Source organism: Lactuca sativa, chromosome 6 (assembly GCF_002870075.4).
Source record: "Lactuca sativa cultivar Salinas chromosome 6, Lsat_Salinas_v11, whole genome shotgun sequence".
Lineage (NCBI taxonomy): Eukaryota > Viridiplantae > Streptophyta > Magnoliopsida > Asterales > Asteraceae > Lactuca > Lactuca sativa.
The window spans coordinates 102,007,657-102,034,722 of NC_056628.2; positions in this window are offsets into that span (position 1 = coordinate 102,007,657).

A 27,066-nucleotide genomic window follows, 5' to 3' on the forward strand; every position below is an offset into this window, starting at 1 on the left:
ACATATATGGCTACCCTTTGATAACCGAACCCGAGACTTTGATTCGGAAACAAATTTCTGAAAATATTTTACATAAGATATGTTAAACAAAGTCACAAACTTTCAAAACAATCACTATGTTTTATATATCTTATCTATTGACAAATCTTTTATCTCGAATCTTCAAAAGTTCAAAACTATCAATATGATTATATCATACATGTCCTTATTTCAGCAATGATCACATAGGGGAAAATTGTTGAAAAATGTTTTTGTATGTGACCATCACTGAAATAAGACGAACTGTTTTTATTTTATCTGACAAATATTATCAGTTATTTCAGGTTGCATGGATTGGTGATCAAATGGAAAATACAAAATACGCGAAAGACTGAATATGGAAAAACGGAAAAATAGCCGCATATTTAATCGTTTGAAGACAAATCAAATCAAGGGATAAATATGTCAATACTTGAAACCTCAAGGGACTTTATTAGAAATTCATTTATTTTAAATGAATTTATGAGATTTCTCATATTGTGCTGTGGAAATGAGAAGTAAAAACACACGCTCCATACTCCATATTGAAAAGTCAAAGAAAGAAGCATACCACTTGCAAACCTAGCCTACAGCCTGTGCTCGTTTTCTTTCATGATTAAACTCAACTACATTTAGATATTTAATGTCTTGTATCTATGTATTTGATCGTGTGTATGTATACAAGAGTCATAGCCATAGTTTATATGTGTTTTAGTTTGTTCATCCCGTACAACTTCAACCTCAAGCATAAGCTTCATCCTTGTGAAGTAAAGTCAAGAACACCAAGAACCAACAACACCACCTTCATTCATCATCACCTTATACCTCCATTTTCACCACATAATTCCACACTCAAAACAACCTCAAAATACTCTCCAAAAATGCTCCTTAAACCTCCTCCAAAAACCTTTTTAAATCACCTCAACCATCACCACCTTGATGTTTTTCGACATCAGAATTTGCATGTTAGAAAACAAAAAACCGAGCACAACAAAGCCAAAATACTACTAGGGAGATTTTCACCATAAATTCTTCAGGAGCTTACCTACGTCTAGAAATTTTTGTGGACGATTTTGACCAAGGGAAACACCAAAGAGACGCGAGAGAGAATTGGCTACCCAGAGAGATTTCTGTTTTCGAGTTTAGAATCTTCATGTTAGTAAACACAAAAACCGAGCACAACACAGCCAAAATACTACTAGGGAGATTTTCACCATCAATTCTTCAGAACCTTGCCTACATTAGATACATATATGGCTACCCTTTAATAACCGAACCCGAGACTTTGATTCGGAAACAAATTTCTAAAAATATTTTACATAAGATATGTTAAACAAAGTCACAAACTTTCAAAACAATCACTATGTTTTATATATCTTATCTATTGACAAATCTTTTATCTCGAATCTTCAAAAGTTCAAAACTATCAATATGATTATATCATACATGTCCTTATTTCAGCAATGATCACATAGGGGAAAATTGTTGAAAAATGTTTTTGTATGTGACCATCACTGAAATAAGACGAACTGTTTTTATTTTATCTGACAAATATTATCAGTTATTTCAGGTTGCATGGATTGATGATCAAATGGAAAATTCAAAATACGCGAAAGACTGAATATGGAAAAACGGAAAAATAGCCGCATATTTAATCGTTTGAAGACAAATGAAATCAAGGGATAAATATGTCAATACTTGAAACCTCAAGGGACTTTATTAGAAATTCATTTATTTTAAATGAATTTATGAGATTTCTCATATTGTGCTGTGGAAATGAGAAGTAAAAACACACACTCCATACTCCATATTGAAAAGTCAAAGAAAGAAGCATACCACTTGCAAACCTAGCCTACAGCCTGTGCTCGTTTTCTTTCATGATTAAACTCAACTACATTTAGATATTTAATGTCTTGTATCTATGTATTTGATCGTGTGTATGTATACAAGAGTCATAGCCATAGTTTATATGTGTTTTATTTTGTTCATCCCTTACAACTTCAACCTCAAGCATAAGCTTCATCCTTGTGAAGTAAAGTCAAGAACACCAAGAACCAACAACACCACCTTCATTCATCATCACCTTATACCTCCATTTTCACCACATAATTCCACACTCAAAACAACCTCAAAATACTCTCCAAAAATGCTCCTTAAACCTCCTCCAAAAACCTTTTTAAATCACCTCAACCATCACCACCTTGTTGTTTTTCGACATCAGAATATGCATGTTAGAAAACAAAAAACCGAGCACAACAAAGCTAAAATACTACTAGGGAGATTTTCACCATAAATTCTTCAGGAGCTTACCTACGTCTAGAAATTTTTGTGGACGATTTTGACCACGGGAAACACCAAAGAGACGCGAGAGAGTATTGGCTATCCAGAGAGATTTCTGTTTTCGAGTTCAGAATCTTCATGTTAGTAATCAAAAAAACCGAGCACAACACAGCCAAAATACTACTAGGGAGATTTTCACCATCAATTCTTCAGAACCTTGGCTACATTAGATACATATATGGCTACCCTTTGATAACCGAACCCGAGACTTTGATTCGGAAACAAATTTCTGAAAATATTTTACATAAGATATGTTAAACAAAGTCACAAACTTTCAAAACAATCACTATGTTTTATATATCTTATCTATTGACAAATCTTTTATCTCGAATCTTCAAAAGTTCAAAACTATCAATATGATTATATCATACATGTCCTTATTTCAGCAATGATCACATAGGGGAAAATTGTTGAAAAATGTTTTTGTATGTGACCATCACTGAAATAAGACGAACTGTTTTTATTTTATCTAACAAATATTATCAGTTATTTTAGGTTGCATGGATTGGTGATCAAATGGAAAATACAAAATACGCGAAAGACTGAATATGGAAAAACGGAAAAATAGCCGCATATTTAATAGTTTGAAGACAAATCAAATCAAGGGATAAATATGTCAATACTTGAAACCTTAAGGGACTTTGTTAGAAATTCATTTGTTTTAAATGAATTTATGAGATTTCTCATATTGTGCTGTGGAAATGAGAAGTAAAAACACACGCTCCATACTCCATATTGAAAAGTCAAAGAAAGAAGCATACCACTTGCAAACCTAGCCTACAGCCTGTGCTCGTTTTCTTTCATGATTAAACTCAACTACATTTAGATATTTAATGTCTTGTATCTATGTATTTGATCGTGTGTATGTATACAAGAGTCATAGCCATAGTTTATATGTGTTTTATTTTGTTCATCCCTTACAACTTCAACCTCAAGCATAAGCTTCATCCTTGTGAAGTAAAGTCAAGAACACCAAGAACCAACAACACCACCTTCATTCATCATCACCTTATACCTCCATTTTCACCACATAATTCCACACTCAAAACAACCTCAAAATACTCTCCAAAAATGCCCCTTAAACCTCCTCCAAAAACCTTTTTAAATCACCTCAACCATCACCACCTTATTGTTTTTCGACATCAGAATTTGCATGTTAGAAAACAAAAAACGAGCACAACAAAGCCAAAATACTACTAGGGAGATTTTCACCATAAATTCTTCAGGAGCTTACCTACGTCTAGAAATTTTTGTGGACGATTTTGACCACGGGAAACACCAAAGAGACGCGAGAGAGTATTGGCTATCCAGAGAGATTTCTGTTTTCGAGTTCAGAATCTTCATGTTAGTAAACAAAAAAACCGAGCACAACACAGCCAAAATACTACTAGGGAGATTTTCACCATCAATTCTTCAGAACCTTGCCTACATTAGATACATATACGGCTACCCTTTGATAACCGAACCCGAGACTTTGATTCGGAAACAAATTTCTGAAAATATTTTACTTAAGATATGTTAAACAAAGTCACAAACTTTCAAAACAATCACTATGTTTTATATATCTTATCTATTGACAAATCTTTTATCTCGAATCTTCAAAAGTTCAAAACTATCAATATGATTATATCATACATGTCCTTATTTCAGCAATGATCAAATAGGGGAAAATTGTTGAAAAATGTTTTTGTATGTGGCCATCACTGAAATAAGACGAACTGTTTTTATTTTATCTGACAAATATTATCAGTTATTTTAGGTTGCATGGATTGGTGATCAAATGGAAAATACAAAATACGCGAAAGACTGAATATGGAAAAACGGAAAAATAGCCGCATATTTAATAGTTTGAAGACAAATCAAATCAAGGGATAAATATGTCAATACTTAAAACCTTAAGGGACTTTAATAGAAATTCATTTATTTTAAATGAATTTATGAGATTTCTCATATTGTGCTGTGGAAATGAGAAGTAAAAACACACGCTCCATACTCCATATTGAAAAGTCAAAGAAAGAAGCATACCACTTGCAAACCTAGCCTACAGCCTGTGCTCGTTTTCTTTCATGATTAAACTCAACTACATTTAGATATTTAATGTCTTGTATCTATGTATTTGATCGTGTGTATGTATACAAGAGTCATAGCCATAGTTTATATGTGTTTTATTTTGTTCATCCCTTACAACTTCAACCTCAAGCATAAGCTTCATCCTTGTGAAGTAAAGTCAAGAACACCAAGAACCAACAACACCACCTTCATTCATCATCACCTTATACCTCCATTTTCACCACATAATTCCACACTCAAAACAACCTCAAAATACTCTCCAAAAATGCTCCTTAAACCTCCTCCAAAAACCTTTTTAAATCACCTCAACCATCACCACCTTATTGTTTTTCGACATCAGAATTTGCATGTTAGAAAACAAAAAACGAGCACAACAAAGCCAAAATACTACTAGGGAGATTTTCACCATAAATTCTTCAGGAGCTTACCTACGTCTAGAAATTTTTGTGGACGATTTTGACCACGGGAAACACCAAAGAGACGCGAGAGAGTATTGGCTATCCAGAGAGATTTCTGTTTTCGAGTTCAGAATCTTCATGTTAGTAAACAAAAAAACCGAGCACAACACAGCCAAAATACTACTAGGGAGATTTTCACCATCAATTCTTCAGAACCTTGCCTACATTAGATACATATATGGCTACCCTTTGATAACCGAACCCGAGACTTTGATTCGGAAACAAATTTCTGAAAATATTTTACATAAGATATGTTAAACAAAGTCACAAACTTTCAAAACAATCACTATGTTTTATATATCTTATCTATTGACAAATCTTTTATCTCGAATCTTCAAAAGTTCAAAACTATCAATATGATTATATCATACATGTCCTTATTTCAGCAATGATCACATAGGGGAAAATTGTTGAAAAATGTTTTTGTATGTGACCATCACTGAAATAAGACGAACTGTTTTTATTTTATCTGACAAATATTATCAGTTATTTCAGGTTGCATGGATTGGTGATCAAATGGAAAATACAAAATACGCGAAAGACTGAATATGGAAAAACGGAAAAATAGCCGCATATTTAATCGTTTGAAGACAAATCAAATCAAGGGATAAATATGTCAATACTTGAAACCTCAAGGGACTTTATTAGAAATTCATTTATTTTAAATGAGTTTATGAGATTTCTCATATTGTGCTGTGGAAATGAGAAGTAAAACACACGCTCCATACTCCATATTGAAAAGTCAAAGAAAGAAGCATACCACTTGCAAACCTAGCCTACAGCCTGTGCTCGTTTTCTTTCATGATTAAACTCAACTACATTTAGATATTTAATGTCTTGTATCTATGTATTTGATCGTGTGTATGTATACAAGAGTCATAGCCATAGTTTATATGTGTTTTATTTTGTTCATCCCTTACAACTTCAACCTCAAGCATAAGCTTCATCCTTGTGAAGTAAAGTCAAGAACACCAAGAACCAACAACACCACCTTCATTCATCATCACCTTATACCTCCATTTTCACCATATAATTCCACACTCAAAACAACCTCAAAATACTCTCCAAAAATGCTCCTTAAACCTCCTCCAAAAACCTTTTTAAATCACCTCAACCATCACCACCTTGTTGTTTTTCGACATCAGAATTTGCATGTTAGAAAACAAAAAACCGAGCACAACAAAGCTAAAATACTACTAGGGAGATTTTCACCATAAATTCTTCAGGAGCTTACCTACGTCTAGAAATTTTTGTGGACGATTTTGACCACGGGAAACACCAAAGAGACGCGAGAGAGTATTGGCTATCCAGAGAGATTTCTGTTTTCGAGTTCAGAATCTTCATGTTAGTAATCAAAAAAACCGAGCACAACACAGCCAAAATACTACTAGGGAGATTTTCACCATCAATTCTTCAGAACCTTGGCTACATTAGATACATATATGGCTACCCTTTGATAACCGAACCCGAGACTTTGATTCGGAAACAAATTTCTGAAAATATTTTACATAAGATATGTTAAACAAAGTCACAAACTTTCAAAACAATCACTATGTTTTATATATCTTATCTATTGACAAATCTTTTATCTCGAATCTTCAAAAGTTCAAAACTATCAATATGATTATATCATACATGTCCTTATTTCAGCAATGATCACATAGGGGAAAATTGTTGAAAAATGTTTTTGTATGTGACCATCACTGAAATAAGACGAACTGTTTTTATTTTATCTAACAAATATTATCAGTTATTTTAGGTTGCATGGATTGGTGATCAAATGGAAAATACAAAATACGCGAAAGACTGAATATGGAAAAACGGAAAAATAGCCGCATATTTAATAGTTTGAAGACAAATCAAATCAAGGGATAAATATGTCAATACTTGAAACCTTAAGGGACTTTATTAGAAATTCATTTGTTTTAAATGAATTTATGAGATTTCTCATATTGTGCTGTGGAAATGAGAAGTAAAAACACACGCTCCATACTCCATATTGAAAAGTCAAAGAAAGAAGCATACCACTTGCAAACCTAGCCTACAGCCTGTGCTCGTTTTCTTTCATGATTAAACTCAACTACATTTAGATATTTAATGTCTTGTATCTATGTATTTGATCGTGTGTATGTATACAAGAGTCATAGCCATAGTTTATATGTGTTTTATTTTGTTCATCCCTTACAACCTCAACCTCAAGCATAAGCTTCATCCTTGTGAAGTAAAGTCAAGAACACCAAGAACCAACAACAACACCTTCATTCATCATCACCTTATACCTCCATTTTCACCACATAATTCCACACTCAAAACAACCTCAAAATACTCTCCAAAAATGCCCCTTAAACCTCCTCCAAAAACCTTTTTAAATCACCTCAACCATCACCACCTTATTGTTTTTCGACATCAGAATTTGCATGTTAGAAAACAAAAAACGAGCACAACAAAGCCAAAATACTACTAGGGAGATTTTCACCATAAATTCTTCAGGAGCTTACCTACGTCTAGAAATTTTTGTGGACGATTTTGACCACGGGAAACACCAAAGAGACGCGAGAGAGTATTGGCTATCCAGAGAGATTTCTGTTTTCGAGTTCAGAATCTTCATGTTAGTAAACAAAAAAACCGAGCACAACACAGCCAAAATACTACTAGGGAGATTTTCACCATCAATTCTTCAGAACCTTGCCTACATTAGATACATATACGGCTACCCTTTGATAACCGAACCCGAGACTTTGATTCGGAAACAAATTTCTGAAAATATTTTACTTAAGATATGTTAAACAAAGTCACAAACTTTCAAAACAATCACTATGTTTTATATATCTTATCTATTGACAAATCTTTTATCTCGAATCTTCAAAAGTTCAAAACTATCAATATGATTATATCATACATGTCCTTATTTCAGCAATGATCACATAGGGGAAAATTGTTGAAAAATGTTTTTGTATGTGGCCATCGCTGAAATAAGACGAACTGTTTTTATTTTATCTGACAAATATTATCAGTTATTTTAGGTTGCATGGATTGGTGATCAAATGGAAAATACAAAATACGCGAAAGACTGAATATGGAAAAACGGAAAAATAGCCGCATATTTAATAGTTTGAAGACAAATCAAATCAAGGGATAAATATGTCAATACTTAAAACCTTAAGGGACTTTAATAGAAATTCATTTATTTTAAATGAATTTATGAGATTTCTCATATTGTGCTGTGGAAATGAGAAGTAAAAACACACGCTCCATACTCCATATTGAAAAGTCAAAGAAAGAAGCATACCACTTGCAAACCTAGCCTACAGCCTGTGCTCGTTTTCTTTCATGATTAAACTCAACTACATTTAGATATTTAATGTCTTGTATCTATGTATTTGATCGTGTGTATGTATACAAGAGTCATAGCCATAGTTTATATGTGTTTTATTTTGTTCATCCCTTACAACTTCAACCTCAAGCATAAGCTTCATCCTTGTGAAGTAAAGTCAAGAACACCAAGAACCAACAACACCACCTTCATTCATCATCACCTTATACCTCCATTTTCACCACATAATTCCACACTCAAAACAACCTCAAAATACTCTCCAAAAATGCTCCTTAAACCTCCTCCAAAAACCTTTTTAAATCACCTCAACCATCACCACCTTATTGTTTTTCGACATCAGAATTTGCATGTTAGAAAACAAAAAACGAGCACAACAAAGCCAAAATACTACTAGGGAGATTTTCACCATAAATTCTTCAGGAGCTTACCTACGTCTAGAAATTTTTGTGGACGATTTTGACCACGGGAAACACCAAAGAGACGCGAGAGAGTATTGGCTATCCAGAGAGATTTCTGTTTTCGAGTTCAGAATCTTCATGTTAGTAAACAAAAAAACCGAGCACAACACAGCCAAAATACTACTAGGGAGATTTTCACCATCAATTCTTCAGAACCTTGCCTACATTAGATACATATATGGCTACCCTTTGATAACCGAACCCGAGACTTTGATTCGGAAACAAATTTCTGAAAATATTTTACATAAGATATGTTAAACAAAGTCACAAACTTTCAAAACAATCACTATGTTTTATATATCTTATCTATTGACAAATCTTTTATCTCGAATCTTCAAAAGTTCAAAACTATCAATATGATTATATCATACATGTCCTTATTTCAGCAATGATCACATAGGGGAAAATTGTTGAAAAATGTTTTTGTATGTGACCATCACTGAAATAAGACGAACTGTTTTTATTTTATCTGACAAATATTATCAGTTATTTCAGGTTGCATGGATTGGTGATCAAATGGAAAATACAAAATACGCGAAAGACTGAATATGGAAAAACGGAAAAATAGCCGCATATTTAATCGTTTGAAGACAAATCAAATCAAGGGATAAATATGTCAATACTTGAAACCTCAAGGGACTTTATTAGAAATTCATTTATTTTAAATGAGTTTATGAGATTTCTCATATTGTGCTGTGGAAATGAGAAGTAAAAACACACGCTCCATACTCCATATTGAAAAGTCAAAGAAAGAAGCATACCACTTGCAAACCTAGCCTACAGCCTGTGCTCGTTTTCTTTCATGATTAAACTCAACTACATTTAGATATTTAATGTCTTGTATCTATGTATTTGATCGTGTGTATGTATACAAGAGTCATAGCCATAGTTTATATGTGTTTTATTTTGTTCATCCCTTACAACTTCAACCTCAAGCATAAGCTTCATCCTTGTGAAGTAAAGTCAAGAACACCAAGAACCAACAACACCACCTTCATTCATCATCACCTTATACCTCCATTTTCACCACATAATTCCACACTCAAAACAACCTCAAAATACTCTCCAAAAATGCTCCTTAAACCTCCTCCAAAAACCTTTTTAAATCACCTCAACCATCACCACCTTGATGTTTTTCGACATCAGAATTTGCATGTTAGAAAACAAAAAACCGAGCACAACAAAGCCAAAATACTACTACGGAGATTTTCACCATAAATTCTTCAGGAGCTTACCTACGTCTAGAAATTTTTGTGGACGATTTTGACCACGGGAAACACCAAAGAGACGCGAGAGAGTATTGGCTATCCAGAGAGATTTCTGTTTTCGAGTTTAGAATCTTCATGTTAGTAATCACAAAAACCGAGCACAACACAGCCAAAATACTACTAGGGAGATTTTCACCATCAATTCTTCAGAACCTTGCCTACATTAGATACATATATGGCTACCCTTTAATAACCGAACCCGAGACTTTGATTCGGAAACAAATTTCTAAAAATATTTTACATAAGATATGTTAAACAAAGTCACAAACTTTCAAAACAATCACTATGTTTTATATATCTTATCTATTGACAAATCTTTTATCTCGAATCTTCAAAAGTTCAAAACTATCAATATGATTATATCATACATGTCCTTATTTCAGCAATGATCACATAGGGGAAAACTGTTGAAAAATGTTTTTGTATGTGACCATCACTGAAATAAGACGAACTGTTTTTATTTTATCTGACAAATATTATCAGTTATTTCAGGTTGCATGGATTGATGATCAAATGGAAAATACAAAATACGCGAAAGACTGAATATGGAAAAACGAAAAAATAGCCGCATATTTAATCATTTGAAGACAAATGAAATCAAGGGATAAATATGTCAATACTTGAAACCTCAAGGGACTTTATTAGAAATTCATTTATTTTAAATGAATTTATGAGATTTCTCATATTGTGCTGTGGAAATGAGAAGTAAAAACACACACTCCATACTCCATATTGAAAAGTCAAAGAAAGAAGCATACCACTTGCAAACCTAGCCTACAGCCTGTGCTAGTTTTCTTTCATGATTAAACTCAACTACATTTAGATATTTAATGTCTTGTATCTATGTATTTGATCGTGTGTATGTATACAAGAGTCATAGCCATAGTTTATATGTGTTTTATTTTGTTCATCCCTTACAACTTCAACCTCAAGCATAAGCTTCATCCTTGTGAAGTAAAGTCAAGAACACCAAGAACCAACAACACCACCTTCATTCATCATCACCTTATACCTCCATTTTCACCACATAATTCCACACTCAAAACAACCTCAAAATACTCTCCAAAAATGCTCCTTAAACCTCCTCCAAAAACCTTTTTAAATCACCTCAACCATCACCACCTTGTTGTTTTTCGACATCAAAATTTGCATGTTAGAAAACAAAAAACCGAGCACAACAAAGCCAAAATACTACTAGGGAGATTTTCACCATAAATTCTTCAGGAGCTTACCTACGTCTAGAAATTTTTGTGGACGATTTTGACCAAGGGAAACACCAAAGAGACGCGAGAGAGTATTGGCTATCCAGAGAGATTTCTGTTTTCGAGTTTAGAATCTTCATGTTAGTAAACACAAAAACCGAGCACAACACAGCCAAAATACTACTAGGGAGATTTTCACCATCAATTCTTCATAACCTTGCCTACATTAGATACATATATGGCTACCCTTTGATAACTGAACCCGAGACTTTGATTCGGAAACAAATTTCTAAAAATATTTTACATAAGATATGTTAAACAAAGTCACAAACTTTCAAAACAATCACTATGTTTTATATATCTTATCTATTGACAAATCTTTTATCTCGAATCTTTAAAAGTTCAAAACTATTAATATGATTATATCATACATGTCCTTATTTCAGCAATGATCACATAGGGGAAAATTGTTGAAAAATGTTTTTGTATGTGACCATCACTGAAATAAGACGAACTTTTTTTATTTTATCTGACAAATATTATCAGTTATTTCAGGTTGCATGGATTGATGATCAAATGGAAAATACAAAATACGCGAAAGACTGAATATGGAAAAACGGAAAAATAGCCGCATATTTAATCGTTTGAAGACAAATCAAATCAAGGGATAAATATGTCAATACTTGAAACCTCAAGGGACTTTATTAGAAATTCATTTATTTTAAATGAATTTATGAGATTTCTCATATTGTGCTGTGGAAATGAGAAGTAAAAACACACGCTCCATACTCCATATTGAAAAGTCAAAGAAAGAAGCATACCACTTGCAAACCTAGCCTACAGCCTGTGCTCGTTTTCTTTCATGATTAAACTCAACTACATTTAGATATTTAATGTCTTGTATCTATGTATTTGATCGTGTGTATGTATACAAGAGTCATAGCCATAGTTTATATGTGTTTTATTTTGTTCATCCCTTACAACTTCAACCTCAAGCATAAGCTTCATCCTTGTGAAGTAAAGTCAAGAACACCAAGAACCAACAACACCACCTTCATTCATCATCACCTTATACCTCCATTTTCACCACATAATTCCACACTCAAAACAACCTCAAAATACTCTCCAAAAATGCTCCTTAAACCTCCTCCAAAAACCTTTTTAAATCACCTCAACCATCACCACCTTGATGTTTTTCGACATCAGAATTTGCATGTTAGAAAACAAAAAACCGAGCACAACAAAGCCAAAATACTACTACGGAGATTTTCACCATAAATTCTTCAGGAGCTTACCTACGTCTAGAAATTTTTGTGGACGATTTTGACCAAGGGAAACACCAAAGAGACGCGAGAGAGAATTGGCTATCCAGAGAGATTTCTGTTTTCGAGTTTAGAATCTTCATGTTAGTAAACACAAAAACCGAGCACAACACAGCCAAAATACTACTAGGGAGATTTTCACCATCAATTCTTCAGAACCTTGCCTACATTAGATACATATATGGCTACCCTTTAATAACCGAACCCGAGACTTTGATTCGGAAACAAATTTCTAAAAATATTTTACATAAGATATGTTAAACAAAGTCACAAACTTTCAAAACAATCACTATGTTTTATATATCTTATCTATTGACAAATCTTTTATCTCGAATCTTCAAAAGTTCAAAACTATCAATATGATTATATCATACATGTCCTTATTTCAGCAATGATCACATAGGGGAAAACTGTTGAAAAATGTTTTTGTATGTGACCATCACTGAAATAAGACGAACTGTTTTTATTTTATCTAACAAATATTATCAGTTATTTCAGGTTGCATGGATTGATGATCAAATGGAAAATACAAAATACGCGAAAGACTGAATATGGAAAAACGGAAAAATAGCCGCATATTTAATCATTTGAAGACAAATCAAATCAAGGGATAAATATGTCAATACTTGAAACCTCAAGGGACTTTATTAGAAATTCATTTATTTTAAATGAATTTATGAGATTTCTCATATTGTGCTGTGGAAATGAGAAGTAAAAACACACACTCCATACTCCATATTGAAAAGTCAAAGAAAGAAGCATACCACTTGCAAACCTAGCCTACAGCCTGTGCTCGTTTTCTTTCATGATTAAACTCAACTACATTTAGATATTTAATGTCTTGTATCTATGTATTTGATCGTGTGTATGTATACAAGAGTCATAGCCATAGTTTATATGTGTTTTATTTTGTTCATCCCTTACAACTTCAACCTCAAGCATAAGCTTCATCCTTGTGAAGTAAAGTCAAGAACACCAAGAACCAACAACACCACCTTCATTCATCATCACCTTATACCTCCATTTTCACCACATAATTCCACACTCAAAACAACCTCAAAATACTCTCCAAAAATGCTCCTTAAACCTCCTCCAAAAACCTTTTTAAATCACCTCAACCATCACCACCTTGATGTTTTTCGACATCAGAATTTGCATGTTAGAAAACAAAAAACCGAGCACAACAAAGCCAAAATACTACTACGGAGATTTTCACCATAAATTCTTCAGGAGCTTACCTACGTCTAGAAATTTTTGTGGACGATTTTGACCAAGGGAAACACCAAAGAGACGCGAGAGAGAATTGGCTATCCAGAGAGATTTCTGTTTTCGAGTTTAGAATCTTCATGTTAGTAAACACAAAAACCGAGCACAACACAGCCAAAATACTACTAGGGAGATTTTCACCATCAATTCTTCAGAACCTTGCCTACATTAGATACATATATGGCTACCCTTTAATAACCGAACCCGAGACTTTGATTCGGAAACAAATTTCTAAAAATATTTTACATAAGATATGTTAAACAAAGTCACAAACTTTCAAAACAATCACTATGTTTTATATATCTTATCTATTGACAAATCTTTTATCTCGAATCTTCAAAAGTTCAAAACTATCAATATGATTATATCATACATGTCCTTATTTCAGCAATGATCACATAGGGGAAAACTGTTGAAAAATGTTTTTGTATGTGACCATCACTGAAATAAGACGAACTGTTTTTATTTTATCTAACAAATATTATCAGTTATTTCAGGTTGCATGGATTGATGATCAAATGGAAAATACAAAATACGCGAAAGACTGAATATGGAAAAACGGAAAAATAGCCGCATATTTAATCATTTGAAGACAAATCAAATCAAGGGATAAATATGTCAATACTTGAAACCTCAAGGGACTTTATTAGAAATTCATTTATTTTAAATGAATTTATGAGATTTCTCATATTGTGCTGTGGAAATGAGAAGTAAAAACACACACTCCATACTCCATATTGAAAAGTCAAAGAAAGAAGCATACCACTTGCAAACCTAGCCTACAGCCTGTGCTCGTTTTCTTTCATGATTAAACTCAACTACATTTAGATATTTAATGTCTTGTATCTATGTATTTGATCGTGTGTATGTATACAAGAGTCATAGCCATAGTTTATATGTGTTTTATTTTGTTCATCCCTTACAACTTCAACCTCAAGCATAAGCTTCATCCTTGTGAAGTAAAGTCAAGAACACCAAGAACCAACAACACCACCTTCATTCATCATCACCTTATACCTCCATTTTCACCACATAATTCCACACTCAAAACAACCTCAAAATACTCTCCAAAAATGCTCCTTAAACCTCCTCCAAAAACCTTTTTAAATCACCTCAACCATCACCACCTTGTTGTTTTTCGACATCAGAATTTGCATGTTAGAAAACAAAAAACCGAGCACAACAAAGCCAAAATACTACTAGGGAGATTTTCACCATAAATTCTTCAGGAGCTTACCTACGTCTAGAAATTTTTGTGGACGATTTTGACCAAGGGAAACACCAAAGAGACGCGAGAGAGTATTGGCTATCCAGAGAGATTTCTGTTTTCGAGTTTAGAATCTTCATGTTAGTAAACACAAAAACCGAGCACAACACAGCCAAAATACTACTAGGGAGATTTTCACCATCAATTCTTCAGAACCTTGCCTACATTAGATACATATATGGCTACCCTTTAATAACCGAACCCGAGACTTTGATTCGGAAACAAATTTCTAAAAATATTTTACATAAGATATGTTAAACAAAGTCACAAACTTTCAAAACAATCACTATGTTTTATATATCTTATCTATTGACAAATCTTTTATCTCGAATCTTCAAAAGTTCAAAACTATCAATATGATTATATCATACATGTCCTTATTTCAGCAATGATCACATAGGGGAAAACTGTTGAAAAATGTTTTTGTATGTGACCATCACTGAAATAAGACGAACTGTTTTTATTTTATCTAACAAATATTATCAGTTATTTCAGGTTGCATGGATTGATGATCAAATGGAAAATACAAAATACACGAAAGACTGAATATGGAAAAACGGAAAAATAGCCGCATATTTAATCATTTGAAGACAAATGAAATCAAGGGATAAATATGTCAATACTTGAAACCTCAAGGGACTTTATTAGAAATTCATTTATTTTAAATGAATTTATGAGATTTCTCATATTGTGCTGTGGAAATGAGAAGTAAAAACACACACTCCATACTCCATATTGAAAAGTCAAAGAAAGAAGCATACCACTTGCAAACCTAGCCTACAGCCTGTGCTCGTTTTCTTTCATGATTAAACTCAACTACATTTAGATATTTAATGTCTTGTATCTATGTATTTGATCGTGTGTATGTATACAAGAGTCATAGCCATAGTTTATATGTGTTTTATTTTGTTCATCCCTTACAACTTCAACCTCAAGCATAAGCTTCATCCTTGTGAAGTAAAGTCAAGAACACCAAGAACCAACAACACCACCTTCATTCATCATCACCTTATACCTACATTTTCACCACATAATTCCACACTCAAAACAACCTCAAAATACTCTCCAAAAATGCTCCTTAAACCTCCTCCAAAAACCTTTTTAAATCACCTCAACCATCACCACCTTGTTGTTTTTCGACATCAGAATTTGCATGTTAGAAAACAAAAAACCGAGCACAACAAAGCCAAAATACTACTAGGGAGATTTTCACCATAAATTCTTCAGGAGCTTACCTACGTCTAGAAATTTTTGTGGACGATTTTGACCAAGGGAAACACCAAAGAGACGCGAGAGAGTATTGGCTATCCAGAGAGATTTCTGTTTTCGAGTTTAGAATCTTCATGTTAGTAAACACAAAAACCGAGCACAACACAGCCAGAATACTACTAGGGAGATTTTCACCATCAATTCTTCATAACCTTGCCTACATTAGATACATATATGGCTACCCTTTGATAACCGAACCCGAGACTTTGATTTGGAAACAAATTTCTAAAAATATTTTACATAAGATATGTTAAACAAAGTCACAAACTTTCAAAACAATCACTATGTTTTATATATCTTATCTATTGACAAATCTTTTATCTCGAATCTTCAAAAGTTCAAAACTATTAATATGATTATATCATACATGTCCTTATTTCAGCAATGATCACATAGGGGAAAATTGTTGAAAAATGTTTTTGTATGTGACCATCACTGAAATAAGACGAACTTTTTTTATTTTATCTGACAAATATTATCAGTTATTTCAGGTTGCATGGATTGATGATCAAATGGAAAATACAAAATACGCGAAAGACTGAATATGGAAAAACGGAAAAATAGCCGCATATTTAATCGTTTGAAGACAAATCAAATCAAGGGATAAATATGTCAATACTTGAAACCTCAAGGGACTTTATTAGAAATTCATTTATTTTAAATGAATTTATGAGATTTCTCATATTGTGCTGTGGAAATGAGAAGTAAAAACACACGCTCCATACTCCATATTGAAAAGTCAAAGAAAGAAGCATACCACTTGCAAACCTAGCCTACAGCCTGTGCTCGTTTTCTTTCATGATTAAACTCAACTACATTTAGATATTTAATGTCTTGTATCTATGTATTTGATCGTGTGTATGTATACAAGAGTCATAGCCATAGTTTATATGTGTTTTATTTTGTTCATCCCTTACAACTTCAACCTCAAGCATAAGCTTCATCCTTGTGAAGTAAAGTCAAGAACACCAAGAACCAACAACACCACCTTCATTCATCATCACCTTATACCTCCATTTTCACCACATAATTCCACACTCAAAACAACCTCAAAATACTCTCCAAAAATGCTCCTTAAACCTCCTCCAAAAACCTTTTTAAATCACCTCAACCATCACCACCTTGATGTTTTTCGACATCAGAATTTGCATGTTAGAAAACAAAAAACCGAGCACAACAAATCCAAAATACTACTAGGGAGATTTTCACCATAAATTCTTCAGGAGCTTACCTACGTCTAGAAATTTTTGTGGACGATTTTGACCAAGGGAAACACCAAAGAGACGCGAGAGAGAATTGGCTATCCAAAGAGATTTCTGTTTTCGAGTTTAGAATCTTCATGTTAGTAAACACAAAAACCGAGCACAACACAGCCAAAATACTACTAGGGAGATTTTCACCATCAATTCTTCATAACCTTGCCTACATTAGATACATATATGGCTACCCTTTGATAACCGAACCCGAGACTTTGATTCGGAAACAAATTTCTAAAAATATTTTACATAAGATATGTTAAACAAAGTCACAAACTTTCAAAACAATCACTATGTTTTATATATCTTATCTATTGACAAATCTTTTATCTCGAATCTTCAAAAGTTCAAAACTATTAATATGATTATATCATACATGTCCTTATTTCAGCAATGATCACATAGGGGAAAATTGTTGAAAAATGTTTTTGTATGTGACCATCACTGAAATAAGACGAACTTTTTTTATTTTATCTGACAAATATTATCAGTTATTTCAGGTTGCATGGATTGATGATCAAATGGAAAATACAAAATACGCGAAAGACTGAATATGGAAAAACGGAAAAATAGCCGCATATTTAATCGTTTGAAGACAAATCAAATCAAGGGATAAATATGTCAATACTTGAAACCTCAAGGGACTTTATTAGAAATTCATTTATTTTAAATGAATTTATGAGATTTCTCATATTGTGCTGTGGAAATGAGAAGTAAAAACACACGCTCCATACTCCATATTGAAAAGTCAAAGAAAGAAGCATACCACTTGCAAACCTAGCCTACAGCCTGTGCTCGTTTTCTTTCATGATTAAACTCAACTACATTTAGATATTTAATGTCTTGTATCTATGTATTTGATCGTGTGTATGTATACAAGAGTCATAGCCATAGTTTATATGTGTTTTATTTTGTTCATCCCTTACAACTTCAACCTCAAGCATAAGCTTCATCCTTGTGAAGTAAAGTCAAGAACACCAAGAACCAACAACACCACCTTCATTCATCATCACCTTATACCTCCATTTTCACCACATAATTCCACACTCAAAACAACCTCAAAATACTCTCCAAAAATGCTCCTTAAACCTCCTCCAAAAACCTTTTTAAATCACCTCAACCATCACCACCTTGATGTTTTTCGACATCAGAATTTGCATGTTAGAAAACAAAAAACCGAGCACAACAAATCCAAAATACTACTAGGGAGATTTTCACCATAAATTCTTCAGGAGCTTACCTACGTCTAGAAATTTTTGTGGACGATTTTGACCAAGGGAAACACCAAAGAGACGCGAGAGAGAATTGGCTATCCAGAGAGATTTCTGTTTTCGAGTTTAGAATCTTCATGTTAGTAAACACAAAAACCGAGCACAACACAGCCAAAATACTACTAGGGAGATTTTCACCATCAATTCTTCAGAACCTTGCCTACATTAGATACATATATGGCTACCCTTTAATAACCGAACCCGAGACTTTGATTCGGAAACAAATTTCTAAAAATATTTTACATAAGATATGTTAAACAAAGTCACAAACTTTCAAAACAATCACTATGTTTTATATATCTTATCTATTGACAAATCTTTTATCTCGAATCTTCAAAAGTTCAAAACTATCAATATGATTATATCATACATGTCCTTATTTCAGCAATGATCACATAGGGAAAAATTGTTGAAAAATGTTTTTGTATGTGACCATCACTGAAATAAGACGAACTATTTTTATTTTATCTGACAAATATTATCAGTTATTTCAGGTTGCATGGATTGATGATCAAATGGAAAATACAAAATACGCGAAAGACTGAATATGGAAAAACGGAAAAATAGCCGCATATTTAATCGTTTGAAGACAAATGAAATCAAGGGATAAATATGTCAATACTTGAAACCTCAAGGGACTTTATTAGAAATTCATTTATTTTAAATGAATTTATGAGATTTCTCATATTGTGCTGTGGAAATGAGAAGTAAAAACACACGCTCCATACTCCATATTGAAAAATCAAAGAAAGAAGCATACCACTTGCAAACCTAGGCTACAGCCTGTGCTCGTTTTCTTTCATGATTAAACTCAACTACATTTAGATATTTAATGTCTTGTATCTATGTATTTGATCGTGTGTATGTATACAAGAGTCATAGCCATAGTTTATATGTGTTTTATTTTGTTCATCCCTTACAACTTCAACCTCAAGCATAAGCTTCATCCTTGTGAAGTAAAGTCAAGAACACCAAGAACCAACAACACCACCTTCATTCATCATCACCTTATACCTACATTTTCACCACATAATTCCACACTCAAAACAACCTCAAAATACTCTCCAAAAATGCTCCTTAAACCTCCTCCAAAAACCTTTCTAAATCACCTCAACCATCACCACCTTGTTGTTTTTCGACATCAGAATTTGCATGTTAGAAAACAAAAAACCGAGCACAACAAAGCCAAAATACTACTAGGGAGATTTTCACCATAAATTCTTCAAGAGCTTACCTACGTCTAGAAATTTTTGTGGACGATTTTGACCAAGGGAAACACCAAAGAGACGCGAGAGAGAATTGGCTATCCAGAGAGATTTCTGTTTTTGAGTTTAGAATCTTCATGTTAGTAAACACAAAAACCGAGCACAACACAGCCAAAATACTACTAGGGAGATTTTCACCATCAATTCTTCAGAACCTTGCCTACATTAGATACATATATGGCTACCCTTTGATAACCGAACCCGAGACTTTGATTCGGAAACAAATTTCTAAAAATATTTTACATAAGATATGTTAAACAAAGTCACAAACTTTCAAAACAATCACTATGTTTTATATATCTTATCTATTGACAAATCTTTTATCTCGAATCTTCAAAAGTTCAAAACTATTAATATGATTATATCATACATGTCCTTATTTCAGCAATGATCACATACGGGAAAATTGTTGAAAAATGTTTTTGTATGTGACCATCACTGAAATAAGACGAACTTTTTTTATTTTATCTGACAAATATTATCAGTTATTTCAGGTTGCATGGATTGATGATCAAATGGAAAATACAAAATACGCGAAAGACTGAATATGGAAAAACGGAAAAATAGCCGCATATTTAATCGTTTGAAGACAAATCAAATCAAGGGATAAATATGTCAATACTTGAAACCTCAAGGGACTTTATTAGAAATTCATTTATTTTAAATGAATTTATGAGATTTCTCATATTGTGCTGTGGAAATGAGAAGTAAAAACACACGCTCCATACTCCATATTGAAAAGTCAAAGAAAGAAGCATACCACTTGCAAACCTAGCCTACAGCCTGTGCTCGTTTTCTTTCATGATTAAACTCAACTACATTTAGATATTTAATGTCTTGTATCTATGTATTTGATCGTGTGTATGTATACAAGAGTCATAGCCATAGTTTATATGTGTTTTATTTTGTTCATCCCTTACAACTTCAACCTCAAGCATAAGCTTCATCCTTGTGAAGTAAAGTCAAGAACACCAAGAACCAACAACACCACCTTCATTCATCATCACCTTATACCTCCATTTTCACCACATAATTCCACACTCAAAACAACCTCAAAATACTCTCCAAAAATGCTCCTTAAACCTCCTCCAAAAACCTTTTTAAATCACCTCAACCATCATCACCTTATTCTTTTTCGACATCAGAATTTGCATGTTAGAAAACAAAAAACGAGCACAACAAAGCCAAAATACTACTAGGGAGATTTTCACCATAAATTCTTCAGGAGCTTACCTACGTTTAGAAATTTTTGTGGACGATTTTGACCACGGGAAACACCAAAGAGACGCGAGAGAGTATTGGCTATCCAGAGAGATTTCTGTTTTCGAGTTCAGAATCTTCATGTTAGTAAACAAAAAAACCGAGCACAACACAGCCAAAATACTACTAGGGAGATTTTCACCATCAATTCTTCAGAACCTTGCCTACATTAGATACATATATGGCTACCCTTTGATAACCGAACCCGAGACTTTGATTCGGAAACAAATTTCTGAAAATATTTTACATAAGATATGTTAAACAAAGTCACAAACTTTCAAAACAATCACTATGTTTTATATATCTTATCTATTGACAAATCTTTTATCTCGAATCTTCAAAAGTTCAAAACTATCAATATGATTATATCATACATGTCCTTATTTCAGCAATGATCACATAGGGGAAAATTGTTGAAAAATGTTTTTGTATGTGACCATCACTGAAATAAGACGAACTGTTTTTATTTTATCTGACAAATATTATCAGTTATTTCAGGTTGCATGGATTGATGATCAAATGGAAAATACAAAATACGCGAAAGACTGAATATGGAAAAACGGAAAAATAGCCGCATATTTAATCGTTTGAAGACAAATCAAATCAAGGGATAAATATGTCAATACTTGAAACCTCAAGGGACTTTATTAGAAATTCATTTATTTTAAATGAATTTATGAGATTTCTCATATTGTGCTGTGGAAATGAGAAGTAAAAACACACGCTCCATACTCCATATTGAAAAATCAAAGAAAGAAGCATACCACTTGCAAACCTAGCCTACAGCCTGTGCTCGTTTTCTTTCATGATTAAACTCAACTACATTTAGATATTTAATGTCTTGTATCTATGTATTTGATCGTGTGTATGTATACAAGAGTCATAGCCATAGTTTATATGTGTTTTATTTTGTTCATCCCTTACAACTTCAACCTCAAGCATAAGCTTCATCCTTGTGAAGTAAAGTCAAGAACACCAAGAACCAACAACACCACCTTCATTCATCATCACCTTATACCTACATTTTCACCACATAATTCCACACTCAAAACAACCTCAAAATACTCTCCAAAAATGCTCCTTAAACCTCCTCCAAAAACCTTTCTAAATCACCTCAACCATCACCACCTTGTTGTTTTTCGACATCAGAATTTGCATGTTAGAAAACAAAAAACCGAGCACAACAAAGCCAAAATACTACTAGGGAGATTTTCACCATAAATTCTTCAAGAGCTTACCTACGTCTAGAAATTTTTGTGGACGATTTTGACCAAGGGAAACACCAAAGAGACGCGAGAGAGAATTGGCTATCCAGAGAGATTTCTGTTTTCGAGTTTAGAATCTTCATGTTAGTAAACACAAAAACCGAGCACAACACAGCCAAAATACTACTAGGGAGATTTTCACCATCAATTCTTCAGAACCTTGCCTACATTAGATACATATATGGCTACCCTTTAATAACCGAACCCGAGACTTTGATTCGGAAACAAATTTCTAAACATATTTTACATAAGATATGTTAAACAAAGTCACAAACTTTCAAAACAATAACTATGTTTTATATATCTTATCTATTGACAAATCTTTTATCTCGAATCTTCAAAAGTTCAAAACTATTAATATGATTATATCATACATGTCCTTATTTCAGCAATGATCACATAGGGAAAAATTGTTGAAAAATGTTTTTGTATGTGACCATCACTGAAATAAGACGAACTGTTTTTATTTTATCTGACAAATATTATCAGTTATTTCAGGTTGCATGGATTGATGATCAAATGGAAAATACAAAATACGCGAAAGACTGAATTTGAAAAACGGAAAAATAGCCGCATATTTTATCGTTTGAAGGCAAATGAAATCAAGGGATAAATATGTCAATACTTGAAACCTCAAGGGACTTTATTAGAAATTCATTTATTTTAAATGAATTTATGAAATTTCTCATATTGTGCTGTGGAAATGAGAAGTAAAAACACACGCTCCATACTCCATATTGAAAAATCAAAGAAAGAAGCATACCACTTGCAAACCTAGCCTACAGCCTGTGCTCGTTTTCTTTCATGATTAAACTCTACTACATTTAGATATTTAATGTCTTGTATCTATGTATTTGATCGTGTGTATGTATACAAGAGTCATAGCCATAGTTTATATGTGTTTTATTTTGTTCATCCCTTACAACTTCAACCTCAAGCATAAGCTTCATCCATGTGAAGTAAAGTCAAGAACACCAAGAACCAACAACACCACCTTCATTCATCATCACCTTATACCTACATTTTCACCACATAATTCCACACTCAAAACAACCTCAAAATACTCTCCAAAAATGCTCCTTAAACCTCCTCCAAAAACCTTTTTAAATCACCTCAACCATCACCACCTTGTTGTTTTTCGACATCAGAATTTGCATGTTAGAAAACAAAAAACCGAGCACAACAAAGCCAAAATACTACTAGGGAGATTTTCACCATAAATTCTTCAGGAGCTTACCTACGTCTAGAAATTTTTGTGGACGATTTTGACCAAGGGAAACACCAAAGAGACGCGAGAGAGAATTGGCTATCCAGAGAGATTTCTGTTTTCGAGTTTAGAATCTTCATGTTAGTAAACACAAAAACCGAGCACAACACAGCCAAAATACTACTAGGGAGATTTTCACCATCAATTCTTCAGAACCTTGCCTACATTAGATACATATATGGCTACCCTTTAATAACCGAACCCGAGACTTTGATTCGGAAACAAATTTCTAAACATATTTTACATAAGATATGTTAAACAAAGTCACAAACTTTCAAAACAATAACTATGTTTTATATATCTTATCTATTGACAAATCTTTTATCTCGAATCTTCAAAAGTTCAAAACTATTAATATGATTATATCATACATGTCCTTATTTCAGCAATGATCACATAGGGAAAAATTGTTGAAAAATGTTTTTGTATGTGACCATCACTGAAATAAGACGAACTGTTTTTATTTTATCTGACAAATATTATCAGTTATTTCAGGTTGCATGGATTGATGATCAAATGGAAAATACAAAATACGCGAAAGACTGAATTTGAAAAACGGAAAAATAGCCGCATATTTTATCGTTTGAAGGCAAATGAAATCAAGGGATAAATATGTCAATACTTGAAACCTCAAGGGACTTTATTAGAAATTCATTTATTTTAAATGAATTTATGAAATTTCTCATATTGTGCTGTGGAAATGAGAAGTAAAAACACACGCTCCATACTCCATATTGAAAAATCAAAGAAAGAAGCATACCACTTGCAAACCTAGCCTACAGCCTGTGCTCGTTTTCTTTCATGATTAAACTCTACTACATTTAGATATTTAATGTCTTGTATCTATGTATTTGATCGTGTGTATGTATACAAGAGTCATAGCCATAGTTTATATGTGTTTTATTTTGTTCATCCCTTACAACTTCAACCTCAAGCATAAGCTTCATCCATGTGAAGTAAAGTCAAGAACACCAAGAACCAACAACACCACCTTCATTCATCATCACCTTATACCTACATTTTCACCACATAATTCCACACTCAAAACAACCTCAAAATACTCTCCAAAAATGCTCCTTAAACCTCCTCCAAAAACCTTTTTAAATCACCTCAACCATCACCACCTTGTTGTTTTTCGACATCAGAATTTGCATGTTAGAAAACAAAAAACCGAGCACAACAAAGCCAAAATACTACTAGGGAGATTTTCACCATAAATTCTTCAGGAGCTTACCTACGTCTAGAAATTTTTGTGGACGATTTTGACCAAGGGAAACACCAAAGAGACGCGAGAGAGAATTGGCTATCCAGAGAGATTTCTGTTTTCGAGTTTAGAATCTTCATGTTAGTAAACACAAAAACCGAGCACAACACAGCCAAAATACTACTAGGGAGATTTTCACCATCAATTCTTCAGAAGCTTGCCTACATTAGATATATATATGGCTACCCTTTGATAACCGAACCCGAGACTTTGATTCGGAAACAAATTTCTAAAAATATTTTACATAAGATATGTTAAACAAAGTCACAAACTTTCAAAACAATCACTATGTTTTATATATCTTATCTATTGACAAATCTTTTATCTCGAATCTTCAAAAGTTCAAAACTATCAATATGATTATATCATACATGTCCTTATTTCAGCAATGATCACAAAGGGGAAAATTGTTGAAAAATGTTTTTGTATGTGACCATCACTGAAATAAGACGAACTGTTTTTATTTTATCTGACAAATATTATCAGTTATTTCAGGTTGCATGGATTGATGATCAAATGGAAAATACAAAATACGCGAAAGACTGAATATGGAAAAACGGAAAAATAGCCGCATATTTAATCGTTAGAAGACAAATCAAATCAAGGGATAAATATGTCAATACTTGAAACCTCAAGGGACTTTCTTAGAAATTCATTTATTTTAAATGAATTTATGAGATTTCTCATATTGTGCTGTGGAAATGAGAAGTAAAAACACACGCTCCATACTCCATATTGAAAAGTCAAAGAAAGAAGCATACCACTTGCAAACCTAGCCTACAGCCTGTGCTCGTTTTCTTTCATGATTAAATTCAACTACATTTAGATATTTAATGTCTTGTATCTATGTATTTGATCGTGTGTATGTATACAAGAGTCATAGCCATAGTTTATATGTGTTTTATTTTGTTCATCCCTTACAACTTCAACCTCAAGCATAAGCTTCATCCTTGTGAAGTAAAGTCAAGAACACCAAGAACCAACAACACCACCTTCATTCATCATCACCTTATACCTCCATTTTCACCACATAATTCCACACTCAAAACAACCTCAAAATACTCTCCAAAAATCCTCCTTAAACCTCCTCCAAAAACCTTTTTAAATCACCTCAACCATCACCACCTTGTTGTTTTTCGACATCAGAATTTGCATGTTAGAAAACAAAAAACCGAGCACAACAAAGCCAAAATACTACTAGGGAGATTTTCACCATAAATTCTTCAGGAGCGTACCTACGTCTAGAAATTTTTGTAGATGATTTTGACCACGGGAAACACCAAAGAGACGCGAGAGAGAATTGGCTATCCAGAGAGAATTCTGTTTTCGAGTTTAGAATCTTCATGTTAGTAAACAAAAAAACCGAGCACAACACAGCCAAAATACTACTAGGGAGATTTTCACCATCAATTCTTCAGAAGCTTGCCTACATTAGATACATATATGGCTACCCTTTGATAACCGAACCCGAGACTTTGATTCGGAAACAAATTTCTGAAAATATTTTACATAAGATATGTTAAACAAAGTCACAAACTTTCAAAACAATCACTATGTTTTATATATCTTATCTATTGACAAATCTTTTATCTCGAATCTTCAAAAGTTCAAAACTATCAATATGATTATATCATACATGTCCTTATTTCAGCAATGATCACATAGGGGAAAATTGTTGAAAAATGTTTTTGTATGTGACCATCACTGAAATAAGACGAACTGTTTTTATTTTATCTGACAAATATTATCAGTTATTTCAGGTTGCATGGATTGATGATCAAATGGAAAATACAAAATACGCGAAAGACTGAATATGGAAAAACGGAAAAATAGCCGCATATTTAATCGTTAGAAGACAAATCAAATCAAGGGATAAATATGTTAATACTTGAAACCTCAAGGGACTTTATTAGAAATTCATTTATTTTAAATGAATTTATGAGATT